The following is a 14,846-nucleotide window of genomic DNA, read 5'->3' as shown; positions in this document are numbered from 1 at the left end:
GGGAAGAAAACTGTGGAGTTTCCCAAGGCTTTGCTACTAGGATCGCTTTGGAACAGAGACCCCTTATATGTGCATAAATTGTTGAAGGTGGCAGGGCAGGTTAAGAAAGTCATTTATTAAAAAAAGCATAATGGATCTGGGCTTTATAAAGAGCAATGTAGAGTACAAAGGAAAGGAGATTATGCTAAAACACTGATTGTGCCTCAATTGGAATGTGTACAATTCTAGGCACCACACTGTAAGAAGGATGTGAAGATTTTAGAAAAGGTGCGAAAGAGAGTTATGTGGATGGATTGGAGTAACTGGTTAGTCTCCTTAGAAGAGAAGGCCAAAAGGAGATTTGATAAAGATAGTCAAAATCCTGAGGGGTCGCGACAGATCAAACAGAAAGAAACTGTTCTCATTGGCCGAAGGGTCGAGAATTGAGGACACTGGCTTAAAGTGATTGGTTCTTCGGAGGACAACTTTTTTTTTTTTACACAGCTAGTAGTTATGATCTGGAATGCACGGCCTGTGTGTGTGGTGGGAGTAGATTCAATCTTGGCTTTCAAAGGGAAATTGGATAAGAGAATTTGCAAGGCTGTGGGGAAAGAGTGAGCGAGTGGAACTAGCGGAGTTAGTCTGGAGAGGCAGACCAAATGTCCTCCTCCTGTGCTGTAATTATTCTATGGGACTTTCCCATTATGATGTGGAGATGCCGGCGTTGGACTGGGGTAAACACAGTAAGAAGTTTAACAACACCAGGTTAACACCAGTGTGGCTTTTGCTACCAAATAAACCTGTTGGACTTTAACCTGGTGTTGTTAAACTTCTTACGGACTTTCCCATTAGACAGGAAAGCAAAATAAGACCATCAACCTGAACTGGTCTCAGATAACACCTAACAGTCTATGAAAAGTCACCACAGTTGAAGTCTTCGGAACAGATTATCTGCTCAAACACAAAGATAACAGAGGGAAAAAATAAAAACATTGATTTACGTCACCCACTCAAATCCATGGGTGCGGGGGGGGGGGGGGGGGGGGGGGGGGGGGGGGGTCGATTTATTAAACCCAATGTCAATAGATGCAAGATGGTTACTGGCATAGTAACAGCAAATTAAACAAAAAAGGCTTTCATCTGGGCACATTTCCCACAAGAAAGGAACTAATTGTTTAGCTGTGAATATTTGTTCTCTTTCCTACTCCCCCCCATGTTTCAGCTTTTCTGTGCTATGAAAGTGGCTTGCAGAACATGAAGTACATTACTTTGTTTTAATTGGAATTAGGTCATGGAAATTGGAGTATTACCAAAAAGAAATCAAATAATTTGATGTCAAGTATTAAACAATGCTGATTGTCTAATGGTTTGGCACTCAGATCTTCTGAAGCAAATCATCCACCAGGTTATCTGCACACATTTGTAGAGTTGAAGTCCTTTGCTTCAACGCCAGAAATGGGGACCTGAAGCCATCAGACAAGTCTCAAGACAACAGGTTGCACTGATAGTAAAACATTGTCTCCCCCCATTTGAAGATATATGAGGGAACTTAACGTTTGAGTTTTTGCATCTGCACTAAATTTAAAATCATTGTCCATGTTTTCACATTCCACAATGATTTGCCTCAACATTATCTCTACAACTACTTTCGGTCTTGTAACCTCACCAGTTCTAATGACACTGACCATTTGTTTATTCCCCCTCACTCCCAACTGGTTTATAGTTAATAACAGGGTCAAGCAAGTTTGCAATCATCCATTAAATTTCTTTCCACATATCTTGGCCATTGTTCTTGTATGTACTTGTGAGTTGCATCTTAATTTACATTAAAGACACTACTACCATTAGTTACAACAAAAATGGAATTCAAAAATATTAACCGGTTAGACATAAAGGGCCTATCAGAAATCACAAGTGCTATTAAACAGAAACTACAACAGAATGGTGGCACATTGGTTATAGCATTACTGCCTCACAGCACCAGAGACCCGGATTTGATTCTGGCCTTGGATAACTGTCTGTGTGGAGTTTGCACGTTCTCCCCGTGACTGCATGGGTTTCCTCCAGTTTCCTCCCACAGTCCAAAGATGTGCAGGTTAGGTGGATCGGCCATGCTAAATTGTCCCTTGGTGTCCCAAAGATGTTCAGGTTAGGTGGATTAGCCATGGTGAATGTGCGGGGTACTGGGATAGGGCAGGGAGAGGGCCTGGGTAAGGTACTCTGTATCAGAGTGTGGGTGCAGACTCAATGGGCTGAATGGCTTCCTTCTGCACTGTAGGGCTTCTAAGAAAGTGGGATTTAATGAGTATTTGAAAAGAACCATGCAAAAATGATAGGGGCAAAAAAGAGAAGGCAATGAGATTCAGAGTTGATAAATCCAATTAAAAGAACCATAGTTGGAAAAGCCTGGTGAACTTAAAAAGCCTCTTTTTGTGCTATTTTTGAATGTTGAACTTGCAACACAAATAAATTCTTCATAATGCCAGACATGGCTCAGTAGTTACATGCTCGGCTGAGAGTCTTGAGTTTATAATCCAGGCCAACACTTTAGGGTTGTCATTTGAGTAAGATGTTAAACCAAGGCACCCTCCCTACTGACAGATGGACAGAGAAGATACCATGGCACTATTTTGAAGAGGCGAGGAGTTCTCCCTGTGTCTTGGCTGATATTTATTCCTCCACGAACACTTAAACCAAATTATATGATCATTATCTCATGGATACGGTACAGTGGCACAGTGGTTAGCACTGCTGCTTCACAGCTCCAGGGACCTGGGTTCGATTCCCAGCTTGGGTCACTGTCTGTGTGGAGTTTGCACATTCTCCTCGTGTCTGCGTGGGTTTCCTCCGGGTGCTCCGGTTTCCTCCCACAATCCAAAGATGTGCGGGTTAGGTTGATTGGCCATGCTAAAAATTGCCCCTTAGAGTCCTGAGATGCGTAGGTTAGAGGGATTAGTGGGAGAATATGTAGGGATATGGGGGTAGGACCTGGGTGGGATTGTGGTCGGTGCAGACTCGATGGGCCAAAATGGCCTCTTTCTGCACTGTAGGGTTTCTATGATTTCTATGGCTGTGCATGGGAACTTGATTCAAGTAAACTAACAGATGTTTTCCTACATTACAATTGATGATAATTTATAAATATTTTGCTTTGGGTTGTCCAACGTTGTCAAAGGCACTAAAAAAATGCAAGTTAAGACATACAAAGCAATAGGGATATCCATGACTATCTGCAAATATTACCATCCTGACAAAGGCACTCATGAATGAGAAAGAACAAGGCAACAGCAAGTCAGATACAGCAAGAGACTGGAAACAACCAATACCCACAGATGCCAAGTCTGAACTCTTCATTTACAAGATTGAGTGGTAGATCATGGGAAAACTGCTAACTGAAATCTAGGAATTCAGATATAGAACCTTCAATTAATATTCATGGAGAAAAAAAATTCAGCCACTTTTGTGCATCAGTGTTGGTCCCCAGCCCGCTTGAATGGGGAGGATTAGCAATAGGAAGGGCAACTGACTAATTTTACAGTGTACCATGCAAGCAACGGACAAGGATGGCCAAGAGTTACCATTCAGTGGGTGAGGCTAGCTAAAGAAAGTCCGAAGGAAGAATTGACCACTTTCAAAATATCAAGTCTAAATATCAGTAGACTGCCAGGGAGAAGCAGTGGAGTAACTGACCCGATAATGAGAAAAGAAATACAAATCATGTGTCTCCAGGAAACAAAGTGGAAGGAGAGAAAAGCAAGAGAAATGGGGATTTGACACAAAGTGGATGACAGAAGAAACAGTGTTAGGAGTAGTATTCTGTGAAGGAATGAAGGTTAAGGTACCAGTAGTGGATAGAATTAAGGAGAGTTTGAAATTGAGAGCAAAAGTGGGACAGCAATGTGTTATGCATCACAGACTGGGTGTGGCCAGAGGAGAAAGAAGAATTCTGGAAACAAATGAACAACTCAATTCAAACAATGCCAAGCAGTGATAGGCTAATGGTCGAATTTGACCTAAATAGGCAAATGGAGAGAAAGCACAGGATACAAGGTTATCGATGATGGGCATGGTTTTGCAGAAGCAAATGAAGGAGCAACGATCCTGGAAGTTGTGCATCATACCAACTGGCAATACTAAATGCCTGATACCAAAAACACATACGTCACCTTATAACCTAGAGAAACACAGCTGGACTGTGTTGTGGTTAGGAGAAAACGTACAAAGGAAGCAAAGAACTGCATAATCTTCCCCAGCGAGGGACAGACCATCCAACCCAGGATTCAACAAAGGCAGAGCAATGAAAGGGAGGCGATGGCCTAGTGGTATTATCGCTAGACTATTAATCCAGAAAACTCAGTTAATGTTCTGGGGACCCAGATTCGAATGGGTGGGCGGCACGGTAGCACAAGTGGTTAGCACTGCTGCTTCACAGCTCCAGGGACCTGGGTTCGATTCCCGTCTTGGGTCACTGTCTGTGGAGTTTGCACATTCTCCTCAAGTTTGCATGGGTTTCCTCCGGGTGCTCCAGTTTCCTCCCAGTCCAAAGGTGTGTGGGTTAGGTTGATTGGCCATGCTAAAATTGCTCCTTAGTGTCCTGATATGCGTAGGTTAGAGGGATTAGTGGGTAATATGTAGGGATATGGGGTTAGGGCCTGGATGGGATCATGGTCGGTACAGACTCGATGGGCCAAATGGCCTCTTTCTGCACTGTAGGGTTTCTATGAATCCCGCCATGGCAGATGGTGGAATTTGAATTCAATAAAAAATATCTGGAATTAAGAATTTACTAATGACCATGAAAGCATTGTTGATTATCGGAAAAACCCATCTGGTTCACTAATGTCCTTTAGGGAAGGAAATCTGCCATCCTTATCTGGTCTGGCCTACATGCGACTCCAGAGCCACAGCAATGTGGCTGACTCTCAACTACCCTCGGGTAATGAGGGATGGGCAACAAATGCTGGCCAGCCAGCGACGCCCACAAATGAATAAAAAACAGAAAACCGGAAGGACAAAACAGGTAGTGAAAACGCAATGATCTGCAGGTAAAAGAGGAATTCAGAGAGTAGGTGTACAAACAGTTAAGAGAAATAGAATTTATGACAGACACTGTAGAAAACTGGTAGATTTCAGTGGCAGACTTTGAGGAAAACTGGTGAAATGCATGAAAGATCATAAGGAGGACAAAGGCTAGAAAAGAAACTTGGCAGAATGAAAACATCACATGCAGTCAAAAGAAAAGAAGGAACTGTTAAAAGAGTGGAAACAGTCCAGGCTCAAAGAAGATAAAGAACAATACAAAAAGGAATGCAAAGGAAGTGACTGCTAGAGAAATATCCCTGGCCATGGAGGAATATATGAAAGTCTGGATACCAAACAGCGATAAAAAAATCTTCCAAGACAAGCTCGAGCTGGATTAAGAAAAACGTGGGAAATGCAGGCACAATCATGGATAAAGTGGGCCAATACCCATAGATGCAAGACGGAACTGTTCATTTTCAAGATGAAATTGAGTGGTAGATCAATGAGAAACTGCTATAGGAAACAGAAAGTCAGATAGAATTAACATTTATGGGGAATAAAAACCCAGCCACTAGATGCAGAAAAGCCAATATCGATCAGTGCCAGTCCCAGATAAACGGAGAGGGTTAACAGACCGGCATCGAGTTGTAAAACTACTCACAAATTCAAATGATGGTTGTAATGAATGGAGATAACACCCATGCTAAGGCACAAGAGACATGCAGGGTTTCTGCTCGAACTCTGAGGAACGGGTAAGGATTACTATCTGAAAGATGAGGAAGGCTAAAGAAGTGTGAAGCAGAGACAAAAAGTTGACCAAAACAACAAGACCGTATTGAGCTACAGAACAGGAAGTAGTGTAGGCAAGAGTGATAGTTTCAAAGTCAAAGCTAAATTGCACCAAGGATCGGCCATTGTTAAGGATATTCGAACTAAGCTATTTAGTGGAGATGTTGGAAACATGACCAAGTGTCTGGAGAACTAGAAAATAGGGATATGAAGATCAGTAGAAGAAATAACATATGGACTGTAAGAAATAACATATGGACTGTCACTGAGCCTAGGGAAGATGATTAGAGTGAAGGTGCAAATATTATGTCTGAAGACCTGGAGAAAGGGAGTAGTTTCAAGTCCCTGGGGTCCCAGGTACTTGGAAAATGTGGAAATGCACGCAGTCAAGTAACCTATGGGTGTTGGCTGTTTTCAGTCACGGGTTCAAAAAACAACTAATACCCATAGATGCAAATTGGAAGAAATATTGTGGGGGTTCTGTGATAGAAAAGTACCGCTAAACTGAAAGTAAACATAGAAACTAGAAGCAGGAGTAGGCCATTCAGTCTTTTGAGCCTGCTCTACTATTCATCTTGATCATGGCTGATCATCAAATTTAATATCCTGATCACCCCTTCCTCCTATTTCCTTTGATTCCTTTAGCCCAAAGGGCTATATCTAATTTCTTCTTAAAATCAGACAACATTTTTGCCTCAACTACATTCTGGCCAGTGAATTTCTTACATTCACCATCTTCTGGGTGAAGAAATTTCTCCCCACCTCAGTTGTAAAAGGTTTGCCCCTTACCCAACTTCGCAACAGAGGATAGAGTAATTGTAGATTGGGAGGTAGGAAGTTAGAATTTGGTGTAAGAATGGTAAAATTGTAAAATGCGAGGGGGAAAGCATTGCATGGTCCCTTTAAAAGGGGGTGTTTTTTTCTGTGTTTAGAGAGTTAAGAACAAAATGCAAGTACATAGGGAGCCCCAAACTGAAATATTTGTATCGAAAGACCAAGCAGCAGTTTTTACCAAGACTACCAGGAAAAAAAAGGCCCAAAGACAAGGATGTCGTGGCAAGGGACCGAACTGCAGCAGGATTGAATGAATGGGTGACTAACAGGAGATGGGGAAGGGTGGTCAAACAGCTTTGCAGTGACCCCAAGTAAAATGGGAGAAGCTGAGAGAACGATTAACATTCATGTTCAGCAACACTTCAATCCACTAAATTGATCCTTCCCAGACATAAAATTGAAATTGTTGCTGCTTTTTTCCCCCCCAATGGTACACAATAATCAACTTTACCTGCCACTGTGTTAGTTCAAATAAATTATTCCTTAACTGTACAAAAGGGAATTTATTTTCCCCCCCAGTTTGATCCGTCTAAGCCACGTGGGAATGAACAATATTCACAGGATCCAACGCATTTTTCAGAAACAGCACAATTCACTACTAAATTGTGGTTCAAAGCATCCATAGTAAGATGATTATAATTTGGTAGACTTTGGCTTTCAAGCTAAAAATACATGCTACTGTGAGAACAACCTGCACATTACAGGTGGCTATATTGCAAACAAGTGAAAACTGGAATAATTCGACATTGCGATCAGATTTCTAGCACACTATACAACGTACAATTTAATATGCAAAGAGTAAAAGTCTCATAAAAGTCAAAACACGGGCTCAGATTTTGCATGATGTGGAGATGCCAGCGTTGGACTGGGGTAACAGTAAGAAGTTTAACAACACCAGGTTAAAGTCCAACAGGTTTATTTGGTAGCAAAAGCCACAAGCTTTCGGAGCCTTAAGCCCCTTCTTCAGATGAGTGGGAATTCTGTTCACAAACAGGGCATATAAAGACACAAAATCAATTTACAGAATAATGGTTGGAATGCGAATACTTACAGCTAATCAAGTCTTTAAGATACAAACAATGTGAATGGAGAGAGCATTAAGACAGGTTAAAGAGATGTGTATTGTCTCCAGACAATCCTGTCTTAATGCTCTCTCCATTCACATTGTTTGTATCTTAAAGACTTGATTAGCTGTAAGTATTCGCATTCCAACCATTATTCTGTAAATTGATTTTGTGTCTTTATATGCCCTGTTTGTGAACAGAATTCCCACTCATCTGAAGAAGGGGCTTAAGGCTCCGAAAGCTTGTGGCTTTTGCTACCAAATAAACCTGTTGGACTTTAACCTGGTGTTGTTAAACTTCTTACTCAGATTTTGCAGTCATGGCAAAACAACGCCATTGACCTCAAAGAAAACTGCCTACAAAGAGCTAGTGGATCTATAGTGCATGAATTTCATTTTTTTTTTCCAGGTTGGTTTGATTATTGCGTTAAATCTTGGTGATCACTAGGCAGCCAGCGAAAGTGATGTCATAATGCAATCTAGTCAGTCATGATGGAGAATTCTCCGACCAGGCAGCAAACCAGCAAGTAAAATGAAGATTATCAGTCACTTTTTTATAAATTTTGATCAGTGAAATAAAAATTGGGAAATATATTTAAAGCTAAAATATCAAAAACATCTTAAAAAGACTAAACATGGAATTGTAATAGAAAAATGGCATTGCATAAATATAAAATTATTTTTTTCAGGGCCAGGGAGATAGTTCAATCATCAGAATTTTGTACAATACTAAAAACCCAGTTACACAACATTCAGCAAGGTGCATCTTTATTGGCTTTTTATAAACAGTAATATTATAGTGTAAAAATGAAAGTTCACATGATTTATAAAGGCTGCCATCTGTAGGGACTCCAACTGCACTCAGAGGAGAAGTAGGGAATCACTGTCAACAACGTCTGGGTCCACATTTAACCACACATGCAGATGCCAGACATTGCTGCCTGTTTCACAATTGCAATTCTCCATCATGACAGTTTTGCCAACATTACAAAGCAAAAATCTAGGCCACTAAAATATTCATTATTTTATTCAGTATCTTGCCACTTCCGTATGGTATCCATTCAATCGTTGAAAGTGGGACACTCCTGTACAATCACCCAACAAAAGCAATGCTAAATGTGTTACACGGTTTCAATTTCTACTTATTTTCCCAGTAATGGGAACACACTCATCCAGCAACCTAACCAAACATCTATTAAGCAATGTAGACCCGGCTCTCTCCGCCAGTGAAGCTACCATCATATCACCAGTACACTGATTTTTCGCCTTAATTTTGTTTGAAGAAACATTGAGAAACCAATATCAGATTTTTTTGGGAAGAAACAAAGCAGAATTTACAAACAGCTGAATCCCTATGTTGCTTCTGCAGACTATGATAATAAAGAACAGCATCAGTAACAGCCAATCATCCTCCTGGTATTCTGGTAAACCCAAAGATTTAAGTACAATCACAACATTAAATAATAATTGCTGTAATTAAAGCCAATCATCATCAGTACTTCCTATCCCAGCACCAGTAATGCATCCTTCCAAACACAGGCACATGAACCACATTTATCAAAAGCAGGTCTGAAAACTGGTAAAACTCCAGAAAACTATGTAGGGAGATCCTTACCTCAAGGCCTACTGATGCAAGAGAAAAAGGGCGAAAAATATTTACAAGTTTGATTAAACCTTTCCCAATTCCTTTTAAGCTAAAAGTTTGGTTTATTTGGTACCAATGTCAACCAGGTCAGAAGGCCGCAAGTTCAAACCTCAATAGGGACTCGAGCATATAACCCAGGCTGACATTCCAAAACAGTAATTAAGGGAGTGCTGCATCTGCATCAAGGTGAGACATCAAACCGAGGTACTCCATCTGCCTTCTCAAGCATTTACAAGGAGGGCAGAAAGTTTTCCAACATTAGTTAAACATCCTTCAACCAACACCACCTAAAATGATTGATTTTCCTTGACGATTAATTTTCTGTTTGCGGGATCCTTCTTTGTGTTTATTTGCTGCATTTTTCACTTACCCAAGTGACTACAATTCAAAATCCACTAAATGTAAAGTGCTTTCAGTTGTTGTGAGATTATAATCATACAAACACATTCTTTGTATGTTTGATTGGATCCTTTCTGGAAAGAGCAGCCAAGTCTTTCTATTTGTTCCTTAGGTGAGATGTTGCTGGCTAGGCCAGCATTTATTGCCCATATCTAAAAGTAAAACCAAAAAGGGGTTTTTAATTTCAACAAAGACAATCTGACATGTTTCTGTTCAGTTCATGAAACCACAGTTGTGCAAATGATGTTATAACACAGTGTAATATTTATTGTGTCCTAGCTCAAACCTCAGCAAGAAAATAGATATTTGACAAGCATATTCAACCACTAGCCACACATGGCAGAAGAGGTCCATTTTAGAGACTATATTCAAAATGTGCAAGATAGTGGACATCCTTATGTCCCTCAAGGAGCAAATAAATAAGCAAGATAGTGGAGGCGGATCACTTTGATATACAGCGCCAAAGATAAAGCTGGGCTTCCCCAAGGTTTTATACTGTAACCTCTTTTGATTCATATCCCTCAAATATAAAAGGATGACATTTCCTTTGAAATTAATATAACCTTTAGGATTGGTTGAGTCAATTCCATTTAGAAGTGAGAGTTTTATACGTTGAGTTATCAGTCTATGCACTTGAAGGTTATTGATAAGTGTCAGCCATTTTCATCATTTTGTTTTATTTGTTCATGGAATGTGGGTGTCCCAGCCTTTACTGCCCATCCCTGAGAGCATTTAAGTAAGGGTCAACCACATTGCTGTGGATCTGGCCAGTCCAGGTGAGGACGACAGATTCCCTTCCCCAAAAGGACATTGGCAAACCAGATTTTTTTTTTGCAACAACAGTCGTCATCATTCAACTTTTAATTCCAAATTTTTACTGAACTCAAACTTCACCATCTGCCATAGTGGGATTCAAACAGAGTCCCCACAGAATGACCCTGGCGGAGTCTCTGGATTACTAGTCCAGCGACAATATCACTATGCCACTGCCTCCCCTTGTTGGCAATTCTTCTTGTCGAGGATGATTCTTCCATACGGATGGCTAGTTTTAAGTGTGACATCAATGTTGGCTGTGGACTCACAGATGGTTTATTAACCTTATCTTATCCCCACAGGATGTACCACAGTGAAGACATCAATTTTCAACCAGCAGCGGTGGTGGCTCAAGCAGCTACCCTCTTTCCATCTCTCTCCTTTCTCTTTCAGTAGCTGCTCTTGGTAATTGAAAGATCTCGTCACAGTTTTTGATGGATCTCCATTTTGATGAGGATTAGGCACCTGCTTCCCAAATGTTTTTATTAGTAGAGCAGACTTTCATGGAGGCTTTGATATGGTCTTGGAAAAATTTGCTTTCATCCCCATGTGAACAGGCTCCCTGATGTTGCTTGAAGTAGGAATCTGTCCATATAGCCTCAGGTGGGGCATTCTGGCAATATGTCCCATCCATGTCAGCTGACATGAGATTATCAATGCCTCCAAACCTGACACTTCTGTATCTTAGAGGATGTTTGCGCTTGTTCTTTTGTCCTACCACCCAATTTCATAGGCATCATAAGATCATACAGCTCAGAAGAAGCCGTCTGGCCCATCATGTCCGCACCGACACATTAGAAACACCTGAACTCCCACCTAATCCCATCTACCAGGATTTGGCCCATAGCCCTGAATGTTACGATGTGCCAAGTGCTCATCCAGATAATTTTTAAAGGACGTGAGGAAACCTGCCTTCACCACCCTCCCAGGCACTGCATTCCAGACAGTCACCATCCTCTGGGTAAAAAAGTGTTTTTCTTCACATTCCCCCCGAAACCTCCTGCCCCTTACCTTGAACCTATGTCCCCTCATGACTGACCCTTCAACTAAGGGGAACAGCTGCTCCTTATCCACCCTGTCCATGCCCCTCAAACTTGTATACCTTGATCAGGTCACCCCTCAGTCTTCTCTCCTCCAACAAAAACAACCCTAGTCTATCCAACCTCCCTTCACAACCTAAATGTTCAATCCCAGGCAGAAATCTCCTCTGCACCCCCTCCAATGCAATTACATCCTTCTGATAATGTGGCGACCGGAACTGCACACAGTACTCTAGTTGTGGCCTCAAAATTCTATACAACTCCAACATGACTTCCCTGCTTTTGTAATCTATGCCTCGATTGATAAAGGCAAGTGTCCCAAATGCCTTTATTACCACCCTACTAACATGCCCTTCTGCTTTCAGAGATCTGTGGACAAACATGCCAAGGTCCCAATTTGCAAGATCATTCTCAAACTGTGTTGACCTCGAGCCTTTACCTAGTAGCTCAAAGTAATCCAAGCTTCAGTACCATTGACATGCATGAGAAAAAACAATGTCCAACAGACTATGAGTTTAGTGTCAGGTCTGATATTACGATTCACAAAAACTCTATTTTTACCATGTATGAACCTGCACAATGGATTCAGTGATGTCCCTATTCATTAATGTCAGCTTTTTTGGGATAGAGAGCTTCCAAGATCTGGGAAATAAGGGACAATTTCTAACACTTCACATTAAGGTCAATGAAGGCACTGGATTTGATGCATTTGGTGTGGCTATCCGGGCTATCTGCCATCACAGCTGGTAGTTACAGCTCATCCCAATGTTCAGTGTCATGAGAAATTTGGCCAATGTTTAATTTCTGGAGACCTATCATTAATAACTAAATATTCTGACAATTGCTTGCCTGGAAGCTCTGTTACCTTAAGAGGCTTCAAAATACTGATCGCCCTTATCATTAATTAAGTACACCATGTTTAGAATAAAACTGTGACTCAATGGACATGGTGATTACAAAAGACTTGACGAGCATGTTCATAAACAGGTAGCCAAAACAACATTCCTAGGTCACAATCAATTCATGTTGGCCATTGTTAAAATAGATGCTATCAAAGATCAACCTCCAGTTACACAATGAATATAAAACTAGAAAACTGATAGCTAATTGAACCAAACATTTAGTGCATGGATTCAAATCATGATTTTGATCCACATCATCACTACTTTTCCTAATTACCCTAAAAGGCACCCATCTAATTTCTGTTAGAATACAATCAGTAACAACACTCACTCCAGAGAATAAATTTGCTTTTGGAACTGCTGACTTACACAACATTAGACAAAGTCACTTTTTGAATATAGACTTAATGGTATAAAGATTATCAAGCATTCCCAGGTTCCAAGTGAGATATGATAAAAATGTTAAATCTTAAAAATTCAGAGCTGCATCCATTTTGATCATCTAAATTTAAATCACAATTTCTATCCTTGAACTTGGTCTCCTTCAAGCTCCATTGTCACTACAGCAAACATATTTACTTACTGATTCTAGGCCCTAACAGAAACCTTACCAGTACCCTTTGGCATACTCTAGTTAGGAACCTCAAAAGTACCTAGTTCAGGAACACTACAAAAATCTCACTAACAACCACTCCATTTGTAGATTTCATCCAATTTATTATCTACAATTATTCTGGGCAGACCTTAAAGAATTATGATATAGTGCTGGAAAAGCTGGAGGTTTTAAAATATATTTAACAAAATAACTCAAATCAATAGCATCTACTTTCTTAGTAGTCTGGAAATGACAATCAAAACATTAGGGCACAAAGGCCAAGATAATTTTGCTCAGTTTCCATTCATTCTCTGTCTGAAGAACACAGAAAAGTTAACAGGCCACTGTGCCTTAATTCAACAAAATGCATAAAAATATTTTCTAAATTTTATACACCCAAAGTTACCAATGACTTATCAGTCTGTTTACATCATAAGAACATAAGCTTATTTTTGTATTTGAATTAAAAACATTCTATATACAATGAAAAAATATTTTCACTCTCAACAGTCTATAAATTTCAGACAAAGTTTGTTTTAAAATCAGGCCTCATTATACTCCACTCAATATATGATTTGAGATGTCAGTAAATGGCACTGCATGCTGTTCAACAACAGGTCCACGGTTAGTTAATGTGTTATCTGGACGTTATTTTCAATTTAATATCACGTCTTATATTACATGATTACCTAAATGCACAAACGCAGCCACGAGAGAGTGCTATAGCTAAACACTTATACACATAATACAAAGAAAACAAATAAGTGCAAATTCCAGTTTAAAAATGCAGCAATCCAAATACATTACTTTTATTTGAAAAATCATCAGGCGTTGAGCCACCGACAAATGCCTCTGCACACATTAATGACGCAAACGCATGAACAGAATACACCATGAGGCAATAAGATTGCAGTGGAATTGCATTTTCTGCGGCATCACCACTTTGCCCAATGGCAGCTCCATCATCCTCGCTTATTTCATGGACCACGTAAGAACATCTCGTCCTGTCAGAGCCAAATGTCCCCCACCCGCCCACAAAAAAAATTCAATCGCTGCGGCTGCTTCACTTTCAATTAGTTCTAAGCAAATGTAACTGTGCCGCTTCAAGGTCAATATCTTTGCACGATCAGAGATTGAAGCCTCTTATAATATCTGGTAAAGGAAGGGATGGATTGCTCAGCCCTGCAAATCATTTCCCCCCAAAAGGAATTGCGAGGCCTTGCTAACACGCACTGCGAATAATGCCTGCGTTTGGAGATTACAATGGCCCAGAGGATTGGGGATGGGAAGATGCTGGAGAAAATCAATGCTGAGGGACTACTGAATGTGTCAAACATAACATGGGAGCAAAGGCGCGTCTACATTATAATCAGGTAGAGTAGCAGGGCTTAATTTAATAGCGTTCTGCTTGGACCTGGTCTGATATTCTAGAACCTTGTTTATGTATTCAAAAGATGATAATTGATTCAGCAGGTTGTGATTTCAGAAACCCGGGGTGGGGGGAGGAGAGAGAGAGGTCAGGCTGATTCTCATCAAGGAAATCAATTCATTCCAAATGAAGAGGAATCAGTGAAAACTCTTAAAAATAGTCCTCAATGCTCAGAAGAAAAATCAACCAAGAGGGAAAAACACGTTCACAGAGGCAGCATCTTTGTCTCCCCACCCACTGTAATGGATTGAGCAGACTTGAGGGGCTGTCATGATATTGTGTTCCCAGTCCTGTCAGACTCTTTAACTCCTCCTCATGTAGCAGTGACTAAAAGCC

The 14,846-nt window shown here is 40.6% G+C and overlaps 1 protein-coding gene across 4 annotated transcripts in view; it reads right to left on the bottom strand.

Annotated features, from left to right (window-relative positions):
* Nucleotides 1–14,846, bottom strand: part of LOC144507035 (tau-tubulin kinase 2-like) — a 285,213-nt gene that overhangs the window by 270,018 nt on the left and 349 nt on the right. The gene's annotated exons all lie outside the window — the stretch shown is intronic.

Source organism: Mustelus asterias, chromosome 18, assembly GCF_964213995.1.
Source record: "Mustelus asterias chromosome 18, sMusAst1.hap1.1, whole genome shotgun sequence".
Lineage (NCBI taxonomy): Eukaryota > Metazoa > Chordata > Chondrichthyes > Carcharhiniformes > Triakidae > Mustelus > Mustelus asterias.
Note: the sequence above shows the minus strand (reverse complement) of the source record. Positions and strands in the feature narration are given on the sequence as shown.